The sequence below is a fragment of the Borostomias antarcticus genome (assembly GCF_949987555.1).
Source record: "Borostomias antarcticus genome assembly, chromosome: 11".
Taxonomy (NCBI): Eukaryota; Metazoa; Chordata; class Actinopteri; order Stomiiformes; family Stomiidae; genus Borostomias; species Borostomias antarcticus.
The window spans coordinates 5,243,724-5,253,696 of record NC_140244.1 but is presented as its reverse complement, the minus strand read 5'-3'; positions in this window follow the sequence as shown (position 1 = coordinate 5,253,696).

The window sequence follows — 9,973 nt, the reverse complement described above, 5'->3', positions numbered from 1 at the left end:
AGTTGTGTACCTGCTATAGCTGTAATAAATAAATCCTGAGGGGGGTCATGGGTGAAGTGTATATAGGGCTCCAGACAGAAAAAAACATCCATGTCTCCTTGGAGAGCGAGTGTGAGCCATTCCAGTGGGAGGAGTTGTAGCACATTATTGAACCAGTTTGCCACAGATGGTTTGACGTTGTCCAGCCAAGGCTGCAGGATTGTAACATTACCACAGAATACTAAGACTTCTCTCGTGTCTGTTTAATTCAGTTGTGGCTGCATATGGCCCTAGGATACAGTGTAGAGGTTTGAGCTCAATAGGATAGTTTATTATGGACGATACTTGATTGCCAATCTCAGCCCAAAATGAATGAATTTCAGGACAAAGCCACATTAAGTGCACATACTGTAGGTACCAATGTGCTGCTCACGCCTTACACAAAGCCTACACCAGAACAGTCATGGTCATATTTGCTCCTACGGTATAGGGTACTTTGTAATTTATGTATAATCTTAAACTGAGTTTCCTGTGACTTGTTATTGTTGCATATTATTTTACTATTTAAGAAGATTGTTTTCCTTTGGTGATCAGTGATTGCAGTTTTAAGGTCCCATCCTAGGCCTGCTGCAGCATTATTAAAATAAAACAGTTTATCATAAATATAGCTGTTTGTTTGTTTTTTCTTCAGCATGCAGACTGGTGTCTCAATCTGCTCTGGTCCATGACCTTCTTTATACTGCCCAGAAAGCAAGCGGATCTGGGCCATATACAGGCCAGATCTGGCCCTTGTGGCTTAGTTCCGGCCCATGTATGGCCCAGAATTATTACACATCCGCTTGCTATCTGGGTGGGGAACTGAGTTTAAGAAACTTTGAATTCATAAGAATCGGAAAAGGTCTGTAGCTGGCCGTTGCAGTAGGCTATTTCCCGTGGAGTGTATCTCCATGGTGATAACCCTCTGACCTCTATGCACCTATGTGAGAGCCTCTCAAGTGTCTCCCTCTGTGCTACCTGACTGCTCCCTACAAAGGCTTACCTCTGCCCACCACCTCCCACACAATGCCCACAGCAATACTGCGCCGTCACAGTCAATTATACATTTACAACTACAATTCATGCTTAGCATTTATAAGGGTCAGGTTTGAATAAAACTCTTAAAACTAAAAACATTTACAGACCAGTCTCTGTTCACACTATGCTCTGTTCAATTGTTCTGCATCACAAAAAATGTAGGCTACCACTTGCACACATACACACATGCACACACTCTCTCTCACAACACACACACACACACACACACGCAAAAAAAAACACACATACACGCACATACACACAGCACATTACAATCAATCAATCAATCAATCAATCAATCAATCAATCAATCAATCAATCAATCAATCAATCAATCAAGTATTCCAGTCAAAACAATGAATCAATCAAATCAAATAGACTTTGGTTACATTATAATAAAATCCGAAGAGTCCTGTCTTCGTGAAACAGGCCTCTCCTTCCTCCTCAACCCACATCCTCACCTGGTTGGATGAGACGGACCAGTCTCTCATGCTTGGCCACGTGCTGGCTGCATGCTCCAACTTTTTTTTCATCTCCTGTATTATGCACACGCAGAAGCACACACACAGACGCAGTCATGAGTAGTGGGTCATTGTAATCACCACTAGATGGCGCCAAAATGCAAGAACAGACAGAAGTTAAGATGGGTTTGTCAACATTTCACAGAGAAAGCCTTTGAGCCAAGGAGTTGATGTTGGTGCTCAACCACTTGAGAGAGCTGTGGTCAGTTATGCATGCTATTAGGGGGGTGGTCGGGAAGGAACAGTTTCTTGGCCAAGTTTCTGAGTATTCCACTGATGGGTGCACAACACTAACCCAAAGAACAAAGGCCAGCTCCCACATACAACAATGTATTACCAGCAGCACAAGATGCACTATATGGACAAAAGTATTGGGACGCATCTCTTAATCATTGAATTCAGGTGTCACAGATGCAGTCATCCATGGTCAGATGGGGTAAGTAGATGAGGATGATACTGATAAACTGATAGTAATACTGATAGTAAATTGCCAGTGTGGGAACCATTAAATGTCTAGCTTACTACCTCGGAGTGGAATGAGGAACTGATTAGTGCTGATAAGACACTATAAGGATAAGCGATGACAAGAATTCCAATGTACCTGTACTTGATACACATGGCAAATAAACTTTTTGTTCTAGTTTAAAATCATCATAAATACAACCATTCTTCCTCCCTTCCTTGCAAAATCAAGTTTATGATATTCAGGATTGATGTCTGTAAGCAGAGGAGCGTTCACCCACCCAGTTAGACTGGAGGTAGGCCTAGTCAAGGAGGAAGCGGATTCTCCACTTCCTGTTTACATGCACAAGACTTGTTTCCGCCCACACACTACACAACCTGCACACCTGCTCAACTTCCTCCTCCATCTGGTTATACTCACTTCCCAATTGAAGTGCTTTGAATTCCGATGCCTTCTCCAGTAAGGAAAAAAAAATGCAATAAAAGTATGCTCGTGAACATTTTTTGATTGGCTGAAGATGATTAATAGTTGAAAGAGATACAAATGCATGCACCATCCAAACCAATTCTCTTTCAATATGTTATCATATGAAAGTGTTTATGGTTAGGATGTTCAAAATGTTATAACATTAAAGGGGTTAGGGTTTTGAACATGTTAATACTTTGTACACATATTGTAAATACACACATCACACCATTTTGTATTTTGCACTGTTAATTTTCACTATCCTGTATTTGCACTGTCCCGTCTTGTTCTTGCACCCTGTCTAATATCGTCTCCCATCAGTGTTATGCACCAACTGACCAGAACAAATTCCTAGTGTCAAAACCTACCTGGCAAGAAAACTGATTCTGATCTTTGTAAAGCAAGTTGTAACTAGAAATGGTGCTCACAGACCTCTGCCCCTGAATGCATTTCGTAGCTCTGTGCATGCCAAAATTGAATGGGTTCTAAATTGGCCCATACTACACCCCTTCATAAAAAGCAGTCTGGTACAGTAGTTTGTGCGTAATCCTAGTCCAATAAATGAATGGAGGCTTGTGAACGCATACCGTTATTCACTGGGGTGGAGGTCAATGTGACTGGAGGTGAATGGGTGTCTGTATTTGGCTGGCTCTGTGGCGCCTCCCTCTGGTCACAGCTGGTGGGGGGCAAAGCAGTGCACTCCGGGCTCTACGCCGCACACCCAGTCTAAACCCCATATCTCTAGTACCTTCACACATGTAGCTGGCTTCGTTCTAAGTTTCGTTGTTTGTTGTTGGTAGTTAAGCGTAATCCTGGTTCAAAAAATGAATGGAGGTGAATGACCGGATGTGTTTGGGTGGTCCTACTGTCCTTCAGATCCGCTCCAAAATGTAATGGGTTCTAAATTGGGCCATGCTACACCCTTCCACCGAGTTTAGTGAAAATCGGTCCCATAGTTTTTGCGTAATCCTGCTAACAGACAAACGCACGCACCCACCCACACACTCCACCGAAAACATTACCTCTTGCCCTGCGCTGTCACTGGGGCGGAGGTAATTAACTTGTTTGGTCCTGATTTTCACAGGTGCACCTGCTCTCGTGGGACTCTTGCTGTAGCCATTTGAACCCCTAGCATCACCTCACCTGGCACATAAACATCCCGTTGGGCCCAATTACACCAAGCAGTGCACAACAGAGCTGAAACTGGTTCTTGGGATGCTTGTGTACTCCTATTCCCCCACGACCTTAGATGACCTCACGTCGGTCAGCTCTCAAACCCTCACATTTAAACAATGAACTATCAGCATTGTACAAACATTTCTGAAACAGAACATTTCTTGAACTTGGCTGTTGATTAAAGTTTAGAAACTAAATGCAATGTGTTTTAAGTCTGTATGTCTTGGCCAAACAGAAGCCAAACAGCCACGTATGTTTGGGGGAATCACCACTCACAGATTTATGGATGGATGCTAGGAGTGACAGTGTCGTACTGGAAGTTCTACTATTCCAACGAATTAACGAATAAATAACCAATAAAGAGTAATGCCTTTCTGTGTTATAGTCTAGCTATGGATAATTGCTGTCATCTAAAATAATTGTTGATGTTTGAGCGATCATGGATAAAATAAGATACTTTATTGATCCCTCCAGGGGGAAATTTGACGTTTCAGCAGTTGAAAATTACAGAAAGGTTGAAAGAAAATGGAAAAAAAAACTATAGATACAGAGAAACAAAACAGACACTAGATAAGGGGAGGGGTAGCAGCATAAAAAGAGGGATATCAGGGACCATATACATCCATATGTACAGTAACTGTGCAGTATAGAATACAATAGGATCATTAGCCAGTTGAGCCAAAGATACGAAGGGAATATACATATAATTACTCTCTTCTGGGTGCTCCGCAAATACGATCTTTTTTACTATTTGAGGTCAGCTGGGAAGGTGTGTTTGTGACAAGGAAGAGAAGCCGTGCATGTAGGGAGTGGCTCTTGACTGTAAAACTGATGTCATACCTGCATGGGCACACAAACCCCGGTAGACACTTCAGCCAACACAGCCAATCACAGCTCAGGAGACACACCTGCCATTACAAGGTGCAATGGGATTGGTTCCACCAAAGGAAAGGAACTGGGATAGGGGTGTGTGATGAACATGTAAACCTGGACTTAAACAAACGGCAACTCTTTGAATTAAAAGCTTAACAAAGTAACATCACCGTCAGGCCCCTTACCAATGGACTTCAATGTTTCCTCTGCTGTTTGCTGGCATGGCTTCAATTGATCACCTGATCTCTTCGGTCTCTTCGAGTCTGACACAGGTATGCAAGAAACCATTCAACCAGAGGAGGGAAGAAGAAAAACCAGACCGGCGACACCACGGTATCTGATATCAGGGGCTCTGTCTCCTTGAACTGGAAGGATGAGGCTAACTTCTAATTATTAGAACTCAATTGTTTACTAGTCTTATGGCTGTCAAATGTATTTTCTTTAAAACATTAACAAGAAAAAAAAACGTAAAATAGCTTTAGAACACTAATCTGTGTTTAACATGTATGTGTGTCTTTACCATGCTACAGTTTACCTGATAAACAAGCAAACCGTACAGGGTGCACTGCAATGACCTCAGAGACACCTGTTGAGGTACTGCTCTGAGCAAATCCTCCTTTGTGTTCATCTAAACCACGGAGAGTAGGCTACTAATGCTAAACGGGCAAACATCCATTGTTTGACCAGACAAACCAGTTAGGGCAGGCACTGTACCAGTGGTCCAAATAGGACTGCTTTGGAATGCAAATAATAAAGCTGAGCATAGAAAAAAAGCTTTATTTAGAATCAGTATCACTTTTACTTCCATACTGAATTATGAAAAGAATATGGAGGCTGTTGAGGGAGAAGAGTGTTTTCTGTACAACGGACACGCTGTATGCTTGCCTTCTCTGGGAAGAGAAGAGGCCTTTGGTGAGGCTTGCTCTTACTTGCTTTTGAATGAAGAGACTGGGTATGCTTTCCCCATCATTCAACTGAGCAGATGACCAGTGAGTTGTCAAAAGTGCTAATCCTCTTTGCAGTTAGAATGTATGTGTTGATGATTGTTGATTAATAGTAATCGACAGGTGGAAAAGGAACATTTTTATTGTGTATGTTGGAATTTACAAGGAATATATTTAGTGTGTGACACTGCTTTTATGTCCTTTCTCCTCACATGATGAAAGAAAGCTTTAATTGGTCCATCTCAGGTAAGAGGTCAGGTATTTCATTACCTAGTTTTGTGTAGTTAAGGAACAGCCATTTTGTTAGAATGACTAAGCACCAGGCACTGTCCTTTGTTTCAATTCTGTCTGTCTTGTGTCACACCCTGGAAGTTGGACTTGTCCTTGACCATGCGAATGCTGTTACCAGATTTTTCCACAAGCAATGTTTATAGACTAACATTCAAACAACACATTAGAAGACCAATTTGATGTTAAGCTGTCATATACAAGATTTGGAAGTTATTCTTCAAGAATATCCTTATTTTTACTTTGTGATACTGTGATGGTCTGACTATTTTACAATAGACTATCACACCGTCACTGCAGCAAGGATATATTAGAGACATGCTGGACAGATTATACGTGATAGCACACATTGATTGATTTTATACAATTCCTTCTTTTTCTTTAGCGTCCCACATGTGCCTTTAGTCATTATCCTTGAGTCATTATCCTTGAGTCATTATCCTTGAGTCATTATCCTTTAGTCATCCTTTAATCTTTATCCTTCAGTCATTATCCTTTAGTCATTGTCCTTGTGTAATTATATTTGAGTTATTATCCTTGAGTCATTATCCTTTAGTCATTATCCATGGGTCATTATCCTTTAGTCTTCATCCTTTTGCCATTATGCTTTAGTCACTATCATTTAGTCATTACCCTTTGGTCATTACCCTTGAGTCACTATCCTTGAGTCATTATTCATGAGTCATTACCCTTGAGTCATTACCCTTGAGTCACTATCCTTGAGTCACTATCCTTGAGTCATTATCCTTGAGTCATTATCCTTGAGTCATTATCCTTGAGTCACTATCCTTGAGTCACTATCCTTGAGTCACTATCCTTGAGTCACTATCCTTGAGTCACTATCCTTGAGTCACTATCCTTGAGTCACTATCATTGAGTCACTATCCTTGAGTCATTATCCTTGAGTCATTATCATTGAGTCATTATCAGTGAGTCATTATCAGTGAGTCATTATCAGTGAGTCATTATCCTTGAGTCATTATCATTTAATCATTATCCTACAATAGTTTTTCTCTTCCCCTTTTGGTCTCTCATTTTCTCCGCTGGAGGGCCGATACAGCTGCTCTGTGTCTGGGGAGAGTTGCTCTGAGTCTGTAGAGCTGATTCAGAATCAGATTTATTTGTCACGTGTTTAAGTACAGTGTACAATATACAGTGGAATGTTGCTGCCAGCTCCGTGATGTGCTCTAAAGATAACAAATAATTTACAAGTACACAATTTCCAAATGATACAAAGCTATACAAATAAAGGTACCTGCATGCTCTGTGTCTGTAGAGCCGCTCTGAGTCTATAGAGCTGCTGAGTCTGTGCCAAAATGAAGACAGAGGGCAGAGTGGGTTCCTGCCTTGTTAACACAGAGGGCATGTCTGGGTGAGTTTAGTCATATTAACACAGAGGGCATGTCTGGGTGAGTTTAGTCATATTAACACAGAGGGCATGTCTGGGTGAGTTTAGTCATATTAACACAGAGGGCATGTCTGGGTACGTTTAGTCATATTAACACAGAGGGCATGTCTGGGTGAGTTTAGTCATATTAACACTGAGGGCATGTCTGGGTGCGTTTAGTCATATTAACACAGAGGGCATGTCTGGTTGAGTTTAGTTATATTAACACAGAGGGCATGTCTGGGTGGGTTTATATCTTGTTATATTAACAATGAGGGCATGTCAGAGTGGGTTCCTGTCTTGTCATATTAACACAGAGGGCATGTCTGGGTGAATTTAGTCATATTAACACAGAGGGCATGTCAGGGTGGGTTTAGTCATATTAACACTGAGGGCATGTCTGAGAGAGTTTAGTCATATTAACACAGAGGGCATGTCAGGTGGGTTCCTGTCTTGTCATATTAACACTGAGGGCATGTCTGGTTGAGTTTAGTAATATGAACACTGAGGGCATATCTGGGTGGGTTTAGTCATATTAACACAGAGGGCATGTCTGGGTGGGGTTAGTCATATTAACACAGAGGGCATGTCTGGGTGGGGTTAGTCATATTAACACAGAGGGCATGTCTGGGTGGGGTTAGTCATATTAACACAGAGGGCATGTCTGGGTGGGTTTCTATATTCTTATATTAACACTGAGAGCATGTCTGGGTGGGGTTAGTCATATTAACACAGAGGGCATATCTGGGTGGGTTTCTATATTCTTATATTAACACTGAGGGCATGTCAGTGAGAAGGTTTGACTGAATCCCAGGTTTTATTTAGATAGCTACAGTACACCAAATGGCATGTGCAAGTAGCAAGTCAAAGTGATGATTTATCAATGATGATTTATCAATGTACTGCATGTCTTTTGCACACTAGTAGTGTACTGCTCTTGAGCGGTACATGCCATAGGGGTTTGGATGGCCATCTACATCTTACGGGGCAGTTTTGGATGTCAAGTCATTTCTAATACTGCCTGGTAATGATGATGATGACTTTCTGCACACGTCACAGAGAGAATGAGGGGATCACAGATGCTCTGTAGTTTGTGTAATATGTGGGTTATAATACAGCCTATACAACCAGCGATGAAACATATCCACATTTCTATTGGTTGTGGATTGTAGGTTGTGAAATACGGTTTGAGAAGCTGTATTTCAGATGAACAGATGGTTTGTAGGAAGCTATTGAAATGGCATTAACATTAAATTAAATAATTTCCTTCCTGGGTTTAGTAGAATAATGTATGAGGTTAATAGTGTAATGTGTGAGTTTAATAGTGTAATATGTTAAGAGTTTAATAGTGTAATATGTTAAGAGTTTAATAGCGTAATGTGTGAGTTTAATAGTGTAATATGTTAAGAGTTTAATAGTGTAATGTGTGAGTTTAATAGAGTAATATGATAAGAATTGAACAGTGTAAATAGTAGTAGCGTGTTGAATAGAGTAATATTGTTGTTGACTGAGGTGTCCTTGGCCCCCCGGGTACATCTTACCTGGCAGTGCTGGGCTGTACACAGGTGTTCTAACACTGTCTGGTAATGATGCTCTCTGAGGGCCACACGTACAGCACAACCAGAAAAACAACCAACCGGGGGAGGGGACACGTGTTCAACGCTCACACCCTCAGCAGGTATCTGATGTCTCAGGATATTCAACATGTTTTAACCAGTAGACTATAGCATTAACAGGTTGGACATTCCATGAAGGATAATGACACACTGGCATTAACCTTAACCTTAACCTAGGCATTACAACATTAACCCTATATGATCCACTGGGAACCAGTGTCATCCTGATCAGCTGATATCAGACAGTGGTAAGGGTACGGTTGGTCGGTAACTCACTTTTAGCCTCCTCCCCTCACACCCCTTTTGTGAAGGTCCTATATTTCCCCTCTGTTCTTTGTGTAGATGTTCCACCCCGCCCTGTGGTTAAAGAACACCAGTGAAGTGACTGTTACCTGCAGAGCAGCCACTTCCTCCTGTTTCAGGCGGTACCTCTGCTGGCTCCTGATTGGCTCAGCCTGTACCTGCGTGGCATATTGTGCAGCTGACACCTGAGATCTGTGTGAGGAAAAATAAACAGAACAAGCATTATAGCATACCCCCCACCCCTCTCTCTCTCTCTCTCTCTCTCTCTCTCTCAGTCCAGGAAGAAAATAGCTATAACTTCTGCCAATGGTTTGACAATTGTCTCTGTTGTTCACCAGCACGGAAACCATGAAAATATGCGGAGGTAATCATTTCAGAAACAAAAAAATCATGTGTATCAAGAAAGCAGATAAGGAATCAAGACATTGGGTTTTCTCACAAGTAAACTAATGGACAACAGGCACAGGGAAAACAGATCAAGGGCTTCCCTCAAGAGTTCTGGGAAACGACTGAACACCTCTGTATTCTTTATCAACTTTCTGAAATTGTAGCCTACTTTAGAAATAGAAATTGAACTGTTTCATTAAGTAGTCTATATTAAAGTTAGCAGCAGTAATGCTACTGAATATACTGCATGCAATAGTTACGCTTTTGTTTTTAACAATTATTGTTGTAGTTGGGTTTTTGTACGATGTTTACATACAGTGTTCAGATTATATCTAAATAAAGGTATTCAACTCAATCAATAGTGTTTTATTAATTATTTATTTGCCATTTGTCTGACTGTAAGACACTTAGCTTTGCTTGCTGCACCAAACACACCACAACAGAGTAAAGCATCAGTACTAAAGTGCCCTTCCTGATACTAGGGGCTCCCTGAATGA